Raw genomic sequence first — 19,411 nt, 5'->3', positions numbered from 1 at the left:
CAGTAAATTTATTAAAGCAATGGAGTTCTTTGGCATTTTAGGTGTGCTCGTAAATTAACAGAATATCGAGACATGTTGTAAATACTTATAGAAATTAGGTTTGGATTGACAGTTTATTTGCTAAAGGAATGTTAAGGTGCATGTAGATGGTTATTCAGAGTTCTCAAGTGATTGAGTAAAAGTATTCAAGTTAATAATAGAAACTCGATTTCAGGGAACATTCTTTACCCCACATCATAGCTTAATCGCGGTAAATGGAAAATGACAGAAGATTGGGAAAAAATAGCAGTCTACTGTAGAACACAGTTTTATGAAGGACACTATACCTAAAATGCTCACATTCGACATTCCATCTTCACACAATCTATTTTGTTCAATTTATCATTCGCAGAGTACGCTTTTCTTTTCTGTAACATCACAGCAGCCGTACCGAATTCAGAACTTAGCTAGGAGATTGACAAAAGCTGAAAACCAACACAAGTCACTTGTTTGCAGGCAAACAAGTTTAAGTTATTGAGGGGGATATGGGGAAGGTCATACTAACTTTCCCGTGTGTATACAGAAACTTGGCCAACTGTTCGCGTCCCGTTATTTCTGTGAATAGACAGGCACACAGTTTCTAAAACCCCATCCAGTCATCGCTTTAAGTTTCGTTTAGCGCAAAGTCTGTAACAATTATAGATTGTAATGCAGTTTGTTACTACATTTTAAAAATGTGAATATGAATTTTACTGATGATTTTTTCAGAGACTTACTTTGTACTGCAGTGAATTGCACCCCATTTAACTGGGCTTCCACTGTATCTGTAACAAATAATTATTGAGTAATTTCTACTTGTACTTTTTTACTTCTGACATATTTCTTGAAATACAATTGCAATCGTTACATTCTAGTAATTGATATACATCACATGGAAGCAGAAATATTTGGGGGGGAGAATTAAGAGGTGATGAAAATAACTTTTACAATTTTATATACAAGGGTAATCACAAAAATAATGCCTCCTGTTTTTTTATAAACGTAAATATTGTGTTATATTTTAATTCAGTCTGCTGATGGTATGATGGGTTGCTACCTGGCACTGGCTTCACACTGCAATTATTACTTACCATTGGCAGTCTCTAGCACAACCCAGTAATTCTGAAAACAAAATTGCCAACATAAGAAATAATACTACCAAGTTCACATATACCATAGTTTCTCTCAATTCTTTGAGGGACTTTATGATAAAGAATTTCTCTATGGTCAGATTTTCAGAACTCTGTTGTAGTGAAACTTGTTTTAGTTTCCTCCCATGAGCCTCTCCTTGACTGTGATCTCCTGAAGAACTGAAGTATTGGTTCGATGTTCCGTCCAAGCTATGCACAGAAAAATACAAAACAAGAAAAATATATTTTTAGGATGTCGTCTCCCTACGAAGCTTGGTGATCCAATTGATTATTCATGAAACACCGGCTCGAAAGATTTCAGTGGACGTTCTTCCATACCAGCGGTGCATGTCTTTAAGCCAGAAGTTTCTCAGTCTCCCCAGAGATCGTTTTTCTTCAATGGATTGGGGAAAAAGGTGTTTGGAAATAAAGGGCTTTGGGATTTAATAATTTTGGAAAAATTAGATGGGGAAAAATGACCTACAACCAACACATGCTGTAGAAATGCAATATTTCTGCATTTCTCTGGTGTAGTTTGCTCTCTGTAATTGCCTGTTCATTAGTGGCATATTCAAACCACGAGACTGAGCATTCATCTATGAAGCCATAGTTCTGAAGCTTCCAATCGTTTAATGGTGGCCTGTTTTAATGCCCAAGCTTCTAACCCATAGACCAAACTTAACAAGTTGCCAAAGTATTAAATTTAAGACGTCATCACATGATAATGTCTTCATTTCTTAAATGTTGCTCTTTCAATCTCTATTCGATGATGATGGCTATTATTATTATTATTATTATTATTATTATTATTATTATTATTATTATTATTATTATTATTACCGAGCGAGTTGGCCGTGCGAATAGGGGTGCGCAGCTGTGAGCTTGCATTTGGGAGATAGCGGGTTTGAAACCCACTGTCGGCAACCCTGAAGGTGGTTTTCTGTGTTTTCTCATTTTCACACCAGTTAGATGCTGGGGCTGTACCCTAATTAAGGCCACGACCGCTTCCTTCCCACTTCTAGTCCTTTACTATCCCATCGTCACCATAAGACCTATCTGTGTCGGTGCGACGTAAAGCAAAATTAAGAGATAAAAGTAAAAATGCTTGCACACGAAAGCTGAGGGCATGTATTATTATTATTATTATTATTATTATTATTATTATTATTATTATTATTATTATTATTATTATTCGTCTATTACTAACCAGTTCTTGCGGTTTTCAGGGATACAGCAAGGTTCAAAAGTTTCATTGTCAACCACTTGTTATCTTTTCTGTGTAGGTGTCCGTAGAATTTTAATTGCCGTTTTCAAATTGCATCTGTGATTTTTTTTTTATGCTTCGCTAAATTTCCCTTGATTTCTTTTTCATCCAAATTCCATTTTCATATTTTGGTCCTAGTATTGTTCTTAGATTATTCCTCTCTTGTTTTTCGATGTTTTAAATTTATTTTGTTTGTTTGTGACCTGCCGCCGGTTGTCAAGGTTTCGGATACATAAAGTGCCTCTGATTTTGATGACTGTGATGCGAAAACGAAAATCCATAGCCGGTTGCCAGTAATTTAGCCGGGTCAGGAATGGAATGAATGAAGCCCCCATCTAGCGGCGAGGATAGGAATTGTGCCGGTTGTTGAAGCCTGTCTCATTCTTCTAGGGCAATGATTAATGACTGACAGATGAAATAAAATGATTTTGGAGAGTGTTGCTGGAATAAAAGATGGCAGGAAAAACCGGGGTACCCGGAGAAAAACCTCTCCCGCTTCCGCTTTGTCCAGCAGAAATCTCACGTGGAGTGACCGGGATTTGAACCACGGAACCCAGCGGTGAGAGGCTCAATGACTGTTGTAGTGTCGTAATTTTTAAATAGATTGTTTGTTGCGTCTGTTCCAGGTGATTTTGTTATTTCTTTGCAGTTTGCTCCCTGATTTATCCCTGCTGGTTGATTCTTGGAAGATTTTTTTTTTTCCGAATTTAGTGATTATTATTCCAATCGAGAAATATGCGTACATTTTTTAAGTCTCCAATCACCATCTTATGGTGAGTTTTTTAGTGCCGATCTTAGCGATTCATGGAACACGGGGTCATATTCTTTGGTTGTTTGAGGTTAAGCGGCCGAGGTCAGGCTTTCGGAGGATGTTTCTTGCAGGAAAGGAAGAACATCATAAAATGAACAAGCGAAATAACGCACTAATTCCACTTGAAGGTCGATACGAATGAGTGTGTCTGTATTCCGTACTCGGGTCTTCGAGCGGATAGAATTCCCGTCCATAACTTTTCATACTATGCGAGTTGGTCGTGCGGTTAGGGGCGCGCGGCTGTGAGCTTGCATTCGGTTTGAGCCCCACTGTCGGCAGCTCTGAAGATGGTTTCCCGTCGTTTTCCATTTTCACACTAGGCAGATGCTGGGGCTGTACCATAATTAAGGCCATTTCCTATCTCATTTTCGCCATAAGACTTTTATTTGGGTCGATGCCAGGCAGTAAAATATACAGGGAACTGCCCGCTACACTGCTCTCTGTGGCTATCGCTTGAAGCCAACAACCACGCCCCCCCCCCCCCCATACATAGCAGTTCTTACGTTGAGGATATGTACAAACTAAGACATTTTCTCGGGAGTTGGAAAGCTTCGAGGATCGCATAGTTAGGTATAATCGTTTTCAAAATTACACGGCCATTAACTGTAACACAATTTTCTGGCCAACAGACGTATTTTCGATGTATTTCTACGCTCTACAGAAGTGCGTTTATTTATTTATTTAATGATTTATTTATTTATTTAATGAATTATTTATTTAACGTATTTATTTAAGCACTAGATACAGTTACCCTGAGCAATATAACAAAAGATAACAAGATCAGGTATGCCTACACAACCTACTAATAAAACTATCCAAATCGATAACCATGAGAATGTCCATGTACATAGCCAAGTCGTCGTGGATCAAAATGGCTGTATAACCACTTCACAATACAATCAACTTACCCCTACGAGACTGTTTACACCCCGCTCGAATGTACGTCTTTTACATGATGCTATATCAAGCTCTTGTCTCCTATTAATATTGTTAAAGAGTGTTGGGAGGCGGCTTAGGAGAGATCGTTGAAGTATTGAGTGCTGAGTGTGGGGAATGTGGAGATGGTCTTCGGTTCTGGTGGAGCTGTGGATTTGACTGTCAAAAGCAAACATGCATTTTCGCGTCTCAATATAACCACGCCCCCTATGTAGAGAGTACTGTCATTGGGCTTCACTCTGAGAGTTCCAAGACATCGCTGTATTTAACCATTAATTACCAACTTCGAAAAAATCTTCCAAGTTCAACACTACGCTTTTACCCGGACTATATAGCAGCCATCCCAGTCTGATGGCGAGCAGCCGCGATGCTGATGCCACAGACGGGGCAGTCCACAAGATCGACTTACTCCCGAGCACAGTCCCTCCTCCAAGGCAAAATCCGTATTGCTGGTTGTTGTGTAGGTCACGAGTTTGTTCGAGAAGAGGTGAGGGATTCCCTGGGCGTGACCGTATGGAACAGGAGGAGAAATCTGGGGAAGTCCTCTTGTAGGTTGTTGAACTGTGCAAGCAGCAAAAAGTTGCCGCATTGCTCGCAAGGCAGAAGTTTATCATACCTCCTCGCAGAGGCGTATTGAGGTCTGCATAGGGCGGCTTTTAAGCTGTTACTCTTGATTATACCTGACGAGTTGGCCGTGCGGTTAGGGGCGCGCAGCTGTGAGCTTTCATCGTGGGTGGATCAATGTGGGTTTACAGTACCCGTGATTAGTACAACTATACGCGGAACACTATGAGTTTACGTTGCCTGGGATTAGTACCACGATGTGAGGAACACCACAGGTCTGAGCCTAGCCTGTGGTTAGTAGCCTACCACTATGTGCGGAACACCACAGGTCTGGACGTTGCCTGGGATTAGTACCACTATGTGAGGAACACCGCAGGTCTGGGCGTTGCCTGGGATTAGTATCACTATGTGAGGAACACCGCAGGTCTGGGCCTTTCCTGTGATTAGTACCACTATGTGAGGAACACCACAGGTCTGGGCGTTGCCTGGGATTAGTACCACTATGTGAGGAACACCACAGGTCTGGGCGTTGCCTGTGATTAGTACCACTATGTGAGGAACACCGCAGGTCTGGCCGTTGCCTGTGATTAGTACCACTATGTGAGGAACACCGCAGGTCTGGGCGTTGCCTGGGATTAGTACCATTATGTGAGGAACACCGCAGGTCTGGGCGTTGCCTGGGATTAGTACCACTATGTGAGGAAAACCGCAGGTCTGGGCGTTGCCTGGGATTAGTACCACAATGTGAGGAGCACCATGGTTCTGTTTTACCACTGATTAGTACCATTATGAGCGGCGGTGACCTGGATTTTGGACCTCTTTAGTCAACAAGCATAATCGATTTAGGATTTTGCTTTGGAAGCAGTCCCTTGTTCATTTTATACCATTCTTTTAGGTTTTTTGTGGGAAGGTGGGGTCTTAAGTTCATAATCATTGTTCATCGTCGTCTTTTTGAATTCTGGTCAGTGGATGAATTTTGGAATTTTAATTGTCATTACATTTCGTCTTATCTCGTACCATTAGGGGCCGATGTCTTATATGTTTGGTCCCTTTAAACAACAAGCATCATCATATTTTCAATACGTGAATATATATTTGCATATTAGAACAGCTCTTTAACCGCTAGTAATGAAATAAAACAAATAGGTCACATTAAAAAATCTACCTTTTGGGGTTTGGTACTACTATAAGTTCATTTTGCAAAATTTGGGCACAACTCCAACATATGGTTTTTGCGTAGGAATATCTTTCGTTCATTGCAAATAATAATATGTTTAGGCTCTTTGGACAGTCGTTACATGTTCCAGACATGAGACTGACTGGTGTTGGTTGGCTGGGTATTGTAAATACCATTCTGAACGCAATAGAAAGCCGGATGCGTGTTGATGGGATTCCAGACCGTCATACCCAAGATCTAATTAATTCTTCTGCCAATGTGAAAATAATTTTATGTGAAGCACGAATGGAAAATATATATCTCATAATCTTCTTCAACAGCGTTCATTTCCATCGTCGTCTAGGTCTAGAGCAGGACCTTTCAAACGCCCAAAATCTCACGCGTGCAAACTGAGGCGCAGAGTTCCTGTGCACAGTGCATCGGTCCCACTCGGATCGGCTCGGACCAACGCTTCGTCTCTGGGCTGCTCGGCTAAGCTCGGCTCAACTCGGCTCGGATTTGGAGCGCTACGGAGCAAGTGAGGAAGAGGGAGACTGAGTTGGGAGAGAGAGAGAGAGAGAGAGAGAGAGAGACAGCGCAATTGCTCCAAATCGAGGAGTGGGGGTCTGCACTCTGAGAGGCCCTGGCCTAGAGCATCGACAAAATCATCAAAGATATCGGTCATACTCAGACCTATATGATTCTGATAAAATATGTTCACCACTTTCAAGGCAATTGATTTCAAACACTCTTTATATAAAGTACAAAGGTACATGTTCAGATATGAAAAACGAAACTGGCTACAAAGAAATAAAGTTTCATTAACCGAACTCCGGTGAAATGTATGTATATGTTTTTCTATACAAACAGTCGTCACTCGTTAGAATTGAGTGCACGAGCTGCGAGAGTACGAAGATCAAAGAAGAGTCACTGAGGGACTGCGAACACCAAATTTCTGCAAACTAAAACTTCCCTCGGGGCACTCAGTGCTGCGTTGTATGGTTCCAGGGTTTAAAAAAAACACCTCGAACACTGCAAGATCGTTACAAATACCACTTGAAGAATTTTTGAGTGATGAGGTTGTTCCTTTCAAAGCATCTATTAAGAGCAACGAAATAAAAACGTCCTTCTCAAATACATTGTACGAAGGTCGATCAAATATAAACTGGATGTTCGTTCCTGAACATCAACAGTTGGTAGGACTTGGTAGCTTTTGCTATGCTTAGGTGGGACCGTTAGGAGTGGGGGGAGCGTGCTGTTAGATATTTCCTGCCGTTTCGTCTGTAACGCTCACGATGTCGGAGCAACAGGTGCACCGCTCCACTGCAAAAATGTCTTGCTCGTGAAGGAGTTACAGACTGAACTGTTCGGTGATCAAACATTGTCAAGGACGCTTGTGTTTGCCTGGCATAAAAATTTCAAGGGAAGGACGAGAACGCGTGGAAAATCGGCAACACGATCGCCGTCCTCGGACCAGCATTACAGACGAAAACATTCGTGGAGTTAGACATTATTGACGACGATCGACGTGCATGAGCGACGCACAAGCAATGCTGCTTACCACTGCGAGCTGTTGAACAAGGCGAGGGTTGCAAATCGCCTCAAAAGGCGAGACCAACAGACTCGACAAGTCATTCTCTTCCACGACAATGCGCGGCCCCATGCTGCAGCTCTAACTGTCTCGAAGCTAGAGGAAATCCACTGGACTACACTTGATCATCTTCCTTACAGCCCGGACTTATCGCCCTGCGGTTTCCATTTGTTCGGACCGCTTAAAGAAGCTCTAGGAGGGCAACGATTTGAAGGTGACGAGAGTTTGGAAGACTTCGTGCGCAATTGGCTGGTGACACGACACTGTTCTTTTTTCGATGAGGGCATCAAAAAGCTGCCTATACGCTGGGACAAATGCCTTTCCAAAGCAGGAAACTATGTAATTGTAATTGGAAAGTGTTTTTCAATAAATGAATTTAAATAAAAATAAAGTCCTGTTTATATTTGATCCCCCCACCCCCCGTCGTATAGCGAGTTTGCTTGAAAGCCACATTTAAGAACTGTTTTCTAATTTGGCCGAATGTTATTTCTTACATCTCAGAACATATAAGAATGAATGTTATCATCATCATCATCATCAGGGAAGTCCACGTACATTCTGCTCACCGCCATCCTCCAACAAATCAACATGGCGTTTCCCCTCTTCCCTGTCTCATAACTTACGTCTGATTTCCGTGATGTCATGCTTAACTATTCAACGGATTTCGTCAGCAGTTGCCACTGTCTATTATTATTATTATTATTATTTTCATTATTATTTTTACACCGTTGTGCCCAACTAAGGTGCGCGATTGAACTTACAGCAGATGGATTTGCTTTCTTCTCTCCGCAGAATCTGTTCATCCTCTCGTTGTTTTTTTCTTCCGTCCATGCAGTCGTGGTTCTTATCTCGAGGTTTTCAGCGAAATGATGTTTGTTCACCAACGTTTTAAAGCTAGGCTGTCCCACATAATTTCACCTGTTCTGCTGATTTCTTGAAGATCTTTTTTTTTTTCAATTTCCATTATCCAGTTATTCTTGACTTTTAGTGAAGTGGCATAATTATATATCTTTTTACTTCCCATTCTTTGAATATGGCCATACAATTTCGGTCGTTCTTTTCTAATAGTGTTTGATATTTTCTCAGAATGTTGGTATAATTCAGGAGACCTCTTTTTCATCCACTATCATTCTATGCATAGAGGGACAAATATTTTTCTGAGAATTTTCCTTCCTTGTTTTTCTACATTTTTAATTAGTTATCTGCCGCCAGAGATCAAAGTTTTGTATGCTTTATCCACGCGTCGTCACTGCTTCAGACAGCTTCCGCGAGAGTGAGAGTTTCGTCTTCAATTGGAACTTAACTTTCTCCGCCCCAAAGAACTGGCTCTGTCGACCCGACCCGAGGCAATGAAGCACATCCAAGGCCTTCAGCTCGTCGTCGTTACCTCAGTCTGTAAAGGCCGTGTTCAGAAACTAACAACGTCTCCTCGTAGTAATGCTGGTAATGCAGATACGCAACACTCAAGGAAAGTCAAAAGAAATGTTAAGGGAAAAAAAATAGTACAGCAAATGGTGTGCGTAAGAACTCCTCTATCATGAATACACACCAGCAAACTGATGGATCGACCCCCTAAATGAATTCTCCGGATCAGAGTGAGAAGACGCGCTGAAAATGCCCTTCCTGGACGTAGCCGGGATGGAGTCCACTGCACACACTGCAGTGAGCCTGAAATCCTAGTTCTTGGTTCATGTCCACAGGGTGGGGACTTACTTAGGAATGTTTTGCACAACAGAATAAGATCCAGAATTGCAACAGCATTCTCCCAGATAGGTTACGAGGTACGTGTAGAGGGGCCATGTGTTGCTGACGGTGGAAGCAACCGAAGAACAGACTTAATCGCAGTTGACCGAGAAAAATACTTTGCATATATTCTAGACCCCCACCATTAGATGTGAGGTCGACTCTAGTCACCCGGTAGAGGTTTACGCGGAGAAGCGAGCCATCTATGAACCAACCATCAGCTACTTCAAAGGAGCATACAACATCTCCTATGTAAGGGTTTAGGACTTTTCATCGGAACCAGAGGAACCATATAAAAAATCTTAGTTGAGTTTTTCGTAAGTGTGGGCATTCCCAAGAATCTGTACTGTGATTTAGCCGTCTTGGCCATTAAAGACTCCGCCCAAATTGTTAGAAATCACCTCTATAGTATTGCATACAAGAAGGATTAACTCCAGAAAACTCTTCATGGTTAAACATACATCCAGTATTCAAGTGTTATGGTATACTTTGTCAGATTTAGACGGCCCGCCATTGTAGGATATACAATTAAATAAAATTATCAGAGGGGGCTAGTGTTTGCTCACCGCACTCTCTTGACACTGTTCAGGCCTGTATGTCGGCCCCAGCTTCGATTCCTGGATGTGAGGGCTGATTCGAGGTTCACTTCCAATTGAGAAGCTATCTGACGGTTGGCATAGCAGAACCGCTCTAGAAAGCCAAGAGAAACGGCCGAGAGGATTCGTCGCGTTGACTTCGCGTCGCCTCGTAATCTGCAGATCTTTGGGCTGAGCAGTGGTCACTTAATAGGTCAGGGTCCTTCAGGGCTATAGCTCCATAGGGTTTAGTGTGATTGAGGCGCTGGCCTTCTGACCTCCAACTTGGCAGGTTCGATCCTGACTCAGTCTGGTGGTATTTGAATGTGCTTAAACACGTCAGCCTCGTGTCGGTAGATTTACTGACACTTAAAATAACTCCTCCTGGACTAAGTTCCGGCACCTCAGCGTCTCCGAAAACCGTAAAAGTAGCTAGTGGATCGTAAAAAAAATAACATTATTGTTCAGTTTGGTTTTTATATACACGACATAGTCAACTGCAGGACTTGAAAATAGAGGGGTAGCATGCGTGATATCAGCGCTCCTTGCGGAGATAAATTCATAAAGGGCAGCCATCTTTCGGAGTTGTCGAAACAAAGCGAATTGTCGCGAGAACATTCAGTCTGATCAGGTGACAGGGAGATTGAACAACATCTAAGTTTTAAGAAGCGAAAAGTTAGATTCTCGCCTTCAAGAATGCCTGCCGTATGCCCAGTGTACGACTGTTCCCTTTTTCTGACTTATGGTAAGTGATGATTTCTTGGTACCTCTTTATGTTTTTTCCGTGAGAGTTCATTTTTGTTGCCATCTGTTGTTGGTGGGATATGATTCATTGATGTTTGATATTCAGGTTTTTAAAATTCTCTCTTCACAATGATACTGAAAGCTCCATAGGGTTTAGTTTGACTGAGGCGCTGGCCCTCTGATCTCAACTTGGCAGGTTCGATCCTGGCTCAGTGCCTTGTGTTTGGGCATTGGTTTGATGTTGGCCTATTTCAGTCAAACGTTCACCAAGCATGGCAGATACAGTATTTTACTGCCGTTTGTGACATTTACGAAGTGTTTATTGGAGATGTCAGACGCATTAATATTTAAAATTAGGCTACACTTCATAATGGTCAACTTTGAAGGTTGCCTCTCAGCTAGTAATTCCAGTATGATACGGTAATGGGGGAGAAAAATATATTTTCTGCATGGGGAGGCAATGCGGTTAAAAATATGATCAGAATGAGGCTGTAACCTATCGTAGGTCCGTTTCGTTTCATAAATACTCACATATTCCACAATTTTGATTGTAATTTGCGCTTAACCACAACAGCCAAGCAGGGTAACGCTCTTGTTCCCATTTCGTGGCCTGTTCGTATGTCACTGTTTGACGATTCTCCTTATATCCTTTTCGAACTACCCTACAATCAGCTGATCGTGATGTTGGCTTCGTGCCACAACATGGATGAAGTGGCGTTATTAGCACTCTTTGGTTATTAATGCTCTAAGCTTTCGGCTAATGGTCTTTAATTTGGCACCAGTGACTCTATAATGCCTAATTTCCACATTTTTCGTCATTCGAAAGCCACGCTTCCTTGCGTATGTCACCACTGAAAACATGGCGAACGTTCATTCAGTTAGCTTCAGCCAGGCAGCGCTACCGCCTTGGCGGGGTAAGGGGTGCTGCGCATGTGCCAATCTCAAATCTCAACGCCTGACAATAAACATCGATTCCGTTCGCGGTGATTCTTGTGAACTAAGGTGCTGGTGTGAAGTTTCAAATTGATAGTGCAGTTGTGCATTAGTTACATACTTACTGTAACTACTGCATAATGAACAGTTTAATAATGAACACGCATCTCTTTCAGAGAGCTCGCACTGTTTATCACGACTAATGTTTGTAGCTTTGTGTAGTAATCGTAGTTGCAGTATAGTAGTGGAGTACCGTACCTACCAGCAGTAGCGGCGATTGGGAGTTGGAAGTGGGGGGATGGTTTTCCCTGGTTTCCCATTTTCACACCAGGCAAATGATGGGGCTGTATCTTAATTAAGGCCACGGCCGCTTCCTTCCCACTCCTAGCCCTTTCCTGTCCCATCGTCACCATAAGACCTATCTGTGTCAGTGCGACGTAAAGCAACTAGCAAAAAAAAAGTGGGGGGGGGGGGCACACAAATTTATAGAATACAAAAAGTACCAGGGTTTAAGGGTTACATTAAAGGGGGGATATGTTAATTGAAACGAAAATAGCTACAAAATGGTAAGATTTGAATGCTGTCTGAGCGAATTTCGATAGAGGTGTAAAGGTTGAGTCTGCCAAATTTAATGCGGTAATAATAGTACTGTTCAATAAAACGTTCATGAAAGGAATAATAATTACACATGCATTACAATTAAATAGAAATACGGCGTCATAATACAGTTACAAATTTATTTGGTATTTTTACTACACACTAACAAAGTAACAGACGCTAGATAGAAGTTGACAGACACATTTATTCAGCGACACTGCGAGATTGATGAATGCGCGCGGCAAGAGGGTAAATAATACTTCAGTTTCCATGACCTTGGCAAATAATATACCCCTGGTACCCTTCCTCACGTCCGCTTCCGTTCAGTGTTATTAGCTGCTGTCCTGGGGGCCCCGGGTTCGATTCCCGGTAATGCCAGATATTTAAGAATGGCATGAGGGCTGTTATGTGATTAAAATGGTACATGCAGCTCACTTCCATCGGGGGTGTGCCTGAAAAGAGCTGCACCACCTCAGGATGAGGACACGAGTTTACTTTTACCCTTTCTCACAGCACAACTACACGCTGCTCCTCTGTATGAAAGGTTAGTTGCAACGAACGTCGTTTTGTGCGTACTTCCATGAAGTATTTTTCTTAATAATTAAAGAAATCAAAGGAAGGAAATAGGTGAAAAACAATAAGGATTATACAGACGATGTTTTTATTTTATAATTTCTAGTTTTAAACGATGTTTAATAACTCGTAGGTTCTTCAGTCTCTCGAAACTTAAAAAAAGGTTACGTGAACGATTTGGATCCATGAAATGTCACTGTAATATACGTCCCAAATGGAAGATAATAATCGCTTTTACTCAAATAAAGTGTAAAATCTGCGGTAAATTAAGAAATAGTATGAAATATTTTACTTGTAGAGAATAATATGGATATATGCTTTACTACCTTACAAGTATATTTTCTGCTACGTCGCAGCACTTCCGTGCGTGTTTTGTTTGTCTCACTTTCGTGTGTGATGTGTTCGCTCACTGAAGATGTTTGAATTAATTAGGTGTCGTTTTCTTCATGTTGCTCATTCGTTTTGTGCCCTAACTCATTCATTAAGTGATATATTTATTGGTCCAGGGTCATGCTATTTTGCTGTTTGAACTGCCCGCGTTAGTCATATGGATAAAGATAATGAGAATTCACAGACATAGCATTCCCATTCGTCAGTACTAGCCCTGGACCTCAAGAAAGAAACAAAAGACGTCACGCGCAGCGGAATGCAGCATAAGGGAGTCCTGTCTACAGCCCGTAAGTGCGTATACATATTTCTCTAATAACGACGGTATTTCTTAACTTACCGATGATTTTACACTTTGAGTAAAAGCAATTATTATCTTCCATTTGGGACAAATATTACAGTGACGTTTCGTGGATCGGATTCATTCACATAACCCTTAAAATAAGTCAGGTGGCTAAAATGGAATAAAAATGTACACTGACTGACAGAGCAAATGCAACACCAAGAAGGAGTGGTTCGAAAGGGATGAAAGTTGGGGAAAAAACAGAGACGGCACGGACGAATAATTGATGTTTATTTCAAACCGATATGCAGGTTACACAATGCGCACAGCATCGACTCAGTAGGATGTAGGATCTCCGCGAGCGGCGATGCACGCAGAAACACGTCGAGGTACAGAGTCAATAAGAGTGCGGATGGTGTCCTGAGGGATGGTTCTCCATTCTCTGTCAACCATTTGCCACAGTTGGTCGTCCGTACGAGGCTGGGGCAGAGTTTGCAAACGGCGTCCAATGAGATCCCACACGTGTTCGATTGGTGAGAGATCCGGAGAGTACGCTGGCCACGGAAGCATCTGTACACCTCGTAGAGCCTGTTCGGAGATGCGAGCAGTGTGTGGGCGGGCATTATCCTGCTGAAACAGAGCATTGGGCAGCCCCTGAAGGTACGGGAGTGCCACCGGCCGCAGCACATGCTGCACGTAGCGGTGGGCATTTAACGTGCCTTGAATACGCACTAGAGGTGACGTGGAATCATACGCAATAGCGCCCCAAACCATGATGCCGCGTTATCTAGCGGTAGGGCGCTCCACAGTTACTGCCGGATTTGACCTTTCTCCACGCCGACGCCACACACGTCTGCGGTGACTATCACTGACAGAACAGAAGCGTGACTCATCGGAGAACACGACGTTCCGCCATTCCCTCATCCAAGTCGCTCTAGCCCGGCACCATGCCAGGCGTGCACGTCTATGCTGTGGAGTCAATGGTAGTCTTCTGAGCGGACGCCGGGAGTGCAGGCCTCCTTCAACCAATCGACGGGAAATTGTTCTGGTCGATATTGGAACAGCCAGGGTGTCTTGCACATGCTGAAGAATGGCGGTTGACGTGGCGTGCGGGGCTGCCACCGCTTGGCGGATGCGCCGATCCTCGCGTGCTGACGTCACTCGGGCTGCGCCTGGACCCCTCGCACGTGCCACATGTCCCTGCGCCAACCATCTTCGCCACAGGCGCTGCACCGTGGACACATCCCTATGGGTATCGGCTGCGATTTGACGAAGCGACCAACCTGCCCTTCTCAGCCCGATCACCATACCCCTCGTAAAGTCGTCTGTCTGCTGGAAATGCCTCCGTTGACGGCGGCCTGGCATTCTTAGCTATACACGTGTCCTGTGGCACACGACAACACGTTCTACAATGACTGTCGGCTGAGAAATCACGGTACGAAGTGGGCCATTCGCCAACGCCGTGTCCCATTTATCGTTCGCTACGTGCGCAGCACAGCGGCGCATTTCACATCATGAGCATACCTCAGTGACGTCAGTCTACCCTGCAATTGGCATAAAGTTCTGACCACTCCTTCTTGGTGTTGCATTTGCTCTGTCAGTCAGTGTATTTTTTTCTCCACTCCTCCCCCCAAATCGCCGCTACTGCCTACAAGCTGCCGCGACTTCTCGTGAGACGCAGATAGTAGATGTATATTTCTTTCTTTTCCCGAAACAGATCGGCGGCAGGTTAACAAGACATGATTCCAAGGAGAGATGCTGTACGAACGCACGCCGACAACTCCGCCTCAGGCCTATAATACTGAATGAATGTATAAAGTTTTAACGTACCTACTCTATCTAGCTCTGTCAGTTGGCATGATTAAAAGTGTCTGCTGTACAGTATTATCGCTAATCACTTTCAGGTACGTTTAATGTCAGTAATAATCTAACACTTGATACCCACCCCTAAAATGTTTGTCATATTTTACCTTTCTTTTAGGTCATATTTAACTACTTTTTAGGGAATATTTGCTTGCTTATTTTGTAGTTCTTTAGGTCATATACTTCCGAATCCTAGTCATTAATCATTGGGAGCGTGGGGCACAGAACAAGGCGTGGGGTCCTTAGCTGAGTCCTGGCATTGCTTCAACTTACTTGTGCCAGGTTCCTCACTTTCATCTGTCCTGTCCGACCTCCCTTGGTCAACTCTTGTTCTTTTCCGACCCCGACGATATTAGAGCACTCGAGGCCTAGGCCGTATTTCATTTTCTCGTCCTTCGTGGCCCTTGTCTTCCTTTGGCCGATACCTTCATTTTTCGAAGTGTCGGATCCCTTCCATTTTTCTCTCTGATTAGTGGTATGTAGAGGATGGTTGCCTAGTTGTACTTCCTTTTAAAACAGTAATCACCACCACCACTTCGGCACCCGGCACAACCCCTATCCTCGCCGCTAGATGGGGATTTCATTTTTTCCAATCCTGACCCGGTCGAATGATTGGAAACAGGTTGTGGGTCTCCATTTTCAGTTTTCTCACTTTGTAACGTTCTCATAAAACAAGGTCCATCTCTATTTCGTGGTCTTTTTTTTTTTTTTTTTTTTTTTACATGACCTTAGTAATTCTTTTATTGCACACCCATGGAGGTAGGGTAAGGACTGGACCACGGACGGTCTTTGAACCATAACAACAACTCGTCAGTTCTCATTGATGTGTTGACCTTGTGTTACGTGAGAAACCTCTCCCGCCTCAGTGTTGGGCTGGCTGTGTAAGTGGTTAGAAAGCGCTAGTCAACTCTGGTCTTCCAGTGAACGGTGCGCTTGTGATGAAAGAAGGTGTGGTATGATCACCTCTGGAAACACACCATTTGGTGAGTAGTCTTAAAATATTGTATTATTACCTTGTCGGTCATCCTTTTCCTACATTCGCTGTGTTCGGAATGAAAAATGCATCTTGCTTTGGTTCCAAGTTAGACAAATTTCTGAACGAAATTTGCAATTAAGTGAGAAAAATTCATTAGTTATTGTTATTGCACAATGTCCTGTAGATTTTAAGAGATGTCGCCGTGCCGGAATGTTAAGTATCGCAGGACATCTTGGGATGTCAAGAGCCAACGATTCTTCTTCTTCTTAGTTTCTCTGTAATTCTAAAAAATGTGGATCCTTCAATTTTACCTTGCATGCTAATTTGAAGTAGTTGGTACTTGCTGTTGCTTCTCATGCTTCCAAACTACTCCAGATATGTTCTTTTTTAATTAAAACTACCATTTTTTTGCGGGAGGTGATGGAACCGAGGATATATTTCACACTTTTAGTAACCTTACCGTACAAATATGACTCGCTAGGCGCTAAGTAAAGATGGTTCAGCTATGATCTCATCCATGTACAACGTGTGTTTTTTCTGAGGCGCACCTGTTCGTGTGGTATCTTCCATCAGGTTGTATTACTCGTAGTTACTGCAATATTGTAGTTATTGTTAAAATTGATTTTTTTTCCGTCGTCATGCTGCCTCGTTTTGTTATTCAGCATTTTTTTATCAGTGAAAAGATCCTTTTTCTTTCACATGCTGATGTTCCAGGCATTATAATATTCCACAGTTTTGAGAAGATGCTGAGTAAACTGTAAATTCTGATCCATTTCTGTGATAATTCCAAGAGTTACAGACAGTTCTTCCAGTTTGTGAGATTTTGAATTAAGAATATTATTTACTGAAAACACTTCATCGAACAAGAAGTCTATATAGATTTTTCATATTTCATTTAACTTTTGAATTGGTGTCATTGGCTGAAGTTTCAACAACGACTATTGCTACCACAGTTCGCGCAACGTTTAGTGATACCTGGTTTTACAGAGATGAGGCAAGACCAACTCCAATCCTCAGACCGTAATATAAGAAAAACATGGCGGCCGAAGTAGCCGAATTGCTGGTATTGGCTAACACGAAAATATCACGTGCATTTTATATAAACGGCCGTAATTTAATATGATAAATGTAACATCGTAAGGAAAATCACTTTTACACGTATGAAATCGCTTCGCCAACAAGTACGCATCACATATAATCAACTAGAATCACATATATTCTACTAGAAAAGAGACCAACAAGCTGATTATTTAGACATTTCAATTCGTCAAATACCGGTAACGTTTTCTCTTAGATTTCACTTCGCTGGATAGATGAAAATACGTGATAAAACTGTTAAAATGATATTTCTAACATCATTTTGAATGTTTCAAAATAAATTAAGGTGCAAAATTCCTCGATTTATTCGCTCTCATGAGAACTGTGAAACACAAACATAACTTGTTGCCTTAGTTTTGAAGTGGTAGATAATTTCTTAAATTCACCAACCAATGAATGGGAATTACACCCGAAATCATAATGTTATTCGTTTTACGTCTTACTAACTACATTTTTTACGGGTTTCGGAAACGTCGAAATGCCGAAATTTAGTCCTGCAATAGTTCCTTTACGTGCCAGTAAATCTACCGACACGAGGCTGACGTATTTGAGCACCATCAAATACCACCGGACTGAGTCAGGATCGAATCCAGCAACGTGGGATCAGAAGGCCAGCTCCTTAACCGTCTGAGTCACTCAGATCATTGCTAGTTTTTTGCTAATTGCTTTACGTCGCACCGACACAGATAGGTCTTACGGCGATGATGGGACAGGAAAGGTCTAGGAGTGGGAAGGAAGCGGCCGTGGCCTTAATTAAGGTACAGCCCCAGCATTTGCCTGGTGTGAAAATGGGAAACCACGGAAAACCATTTTCAGGGCTGCCGACAGTGGGGTTCGAACCTACTATCTCCCGAATACTGGACACTGGCGCACTTAAGCGACTGCAGCTTTCGAGCTCGGTGTCACTCAGATCAAGTACACCCGAAATGATTATGTTAACATGATGTTAATATAATGTTGACATATGGCATAACAGCACTTCACGCAATGATAGTAACCTTAGTAATGAAACGTTCAGACACTAAAGATATAGCCTAATAGGTTTTTACCCATTAAATAACATGAGTGGAAAAACTCTATTGACTAAACATTGATATTTAACCACATGCACGAGCTTCAGTTCGGCACAGTCTGCTTGATAACTGATAGCCACAGCATGAATCGGAAGGTGTTGATAGTGTAAAACCCTACGTTACAAACCCAACTAATCCCTCTAAGTCACTATTTCTTTTGTGTAACAGTATACAGATTGCTCCATCTGTCACACTTATAAGTTTTGTTATACTCCAAGATCCAGCCAAACATTTCCGCAGGCAAAGCACAGATTATTGTAAAATACACTTGCATCTAAATCACTAGACACTTTGAAGCACATAGACACTGACGGAATAACACAATATCAATTATATTCTATCTAAGTTAATATTTTTCGAGGAACACGAATAGTTTGGAAGTAGAGAACTAGATTTCCTAACCTCAGACCTATTCTCAAAATGATGTTTGCACGCTACGGTTTTGCCATGGACTTCAAAATAATCACGATGTATATTCCTAATCGATTTCTCTTCTAATGTTCTATTTCGTAGGAAACTTAAGAATAGTTGTATGAGAGGCATTGCCATAGTTAGACTAAAAACTGGTCCTCCTAGTGCACTCATGTTTTTTAATGAGTAAAAATACGATCAAAATAAGCACATTCTCACATTAGTGGGTATAATTACAGATCCTATGTACTCACCGACTCATATAAATACACTCGCACACTTATATTCTACAAAGAAACTAACATTTATCGTCAAATTTAATAAAATTACACCGACTACATACGATAACAACAAACCAAAACAAACCCACATTTCCAACAATTTCGACTACTCGATTCGCCATCTTTGAACGATCGAGAGTGGCATTAAGGTCTGAGGATTGGAGTCGGTCTTGGATGAGGAGTAAGAAGGGAGCTCTCCCGGCTCCGGTAATACCGCCAACTGAATGGAAATGAAATCTGAATTGAATCGATAGTATGATCGATTGTTATGAATTTTCTAAACCTTTATTATCTTAGCATGAATTCTCTGAAATATCACTTCCACAATCGTCACTGCTATGTGCAGTACTATTAATTACAATCTCGTCCGTGGCTATTTCCATGACACCGTCGTGCCTCCAGTA

At 42.2% G+C, this 19,411-nt stretch overlaps 1 protein-coding gene across 2 annotated transcripts in view; it reads left to right on the top strand.

The window, feature by feature from the left end:
• Positions 1 to 19,411, top strand: part of mRpS9 (mitochondrial ribosomal protein S9) — a 207,129-nt gene that overhangs the window by 49,523 nt on the left and 138,195 nt on the right. The window contains exon 1 of one of the 2 annotated variants that reach the window (XM_067157002.2): positions 16,099 to 16,151. The exons of the other annotated variant lie outside the window; for it this stretch is intronic. The gene's annotated coding sequence lies outside the window, so the exon portion shown is untranslated. Of the gene's footprint in view, positions 1 to 16,098; positions 16,152 to 19,411 lie in introns of those variants that run through there. 2 annotated transcript variants of the gene reach the window in all.

The sequence above is a fragment of the Anabrus simplex genome, chromosome 13 (assembly GCF_040414725.1).
Source record: "Anabrus simplex isolate iqAnaSimp1 chromosome 13, ASM4041472v1, whole genome shotgun sequence".
Lineage (NCBI taxonomy): Eukaryota > Metazoa > Arthropoda > Insecta > Orthoptera > Tettigoniidae > Anabrus > Anabrus simplex.
The sequence above is the reverse complement of the archived record's forward strand: the minus strand, read 5'-3'. Positions and strand labels throughout refer to the sequence as shown.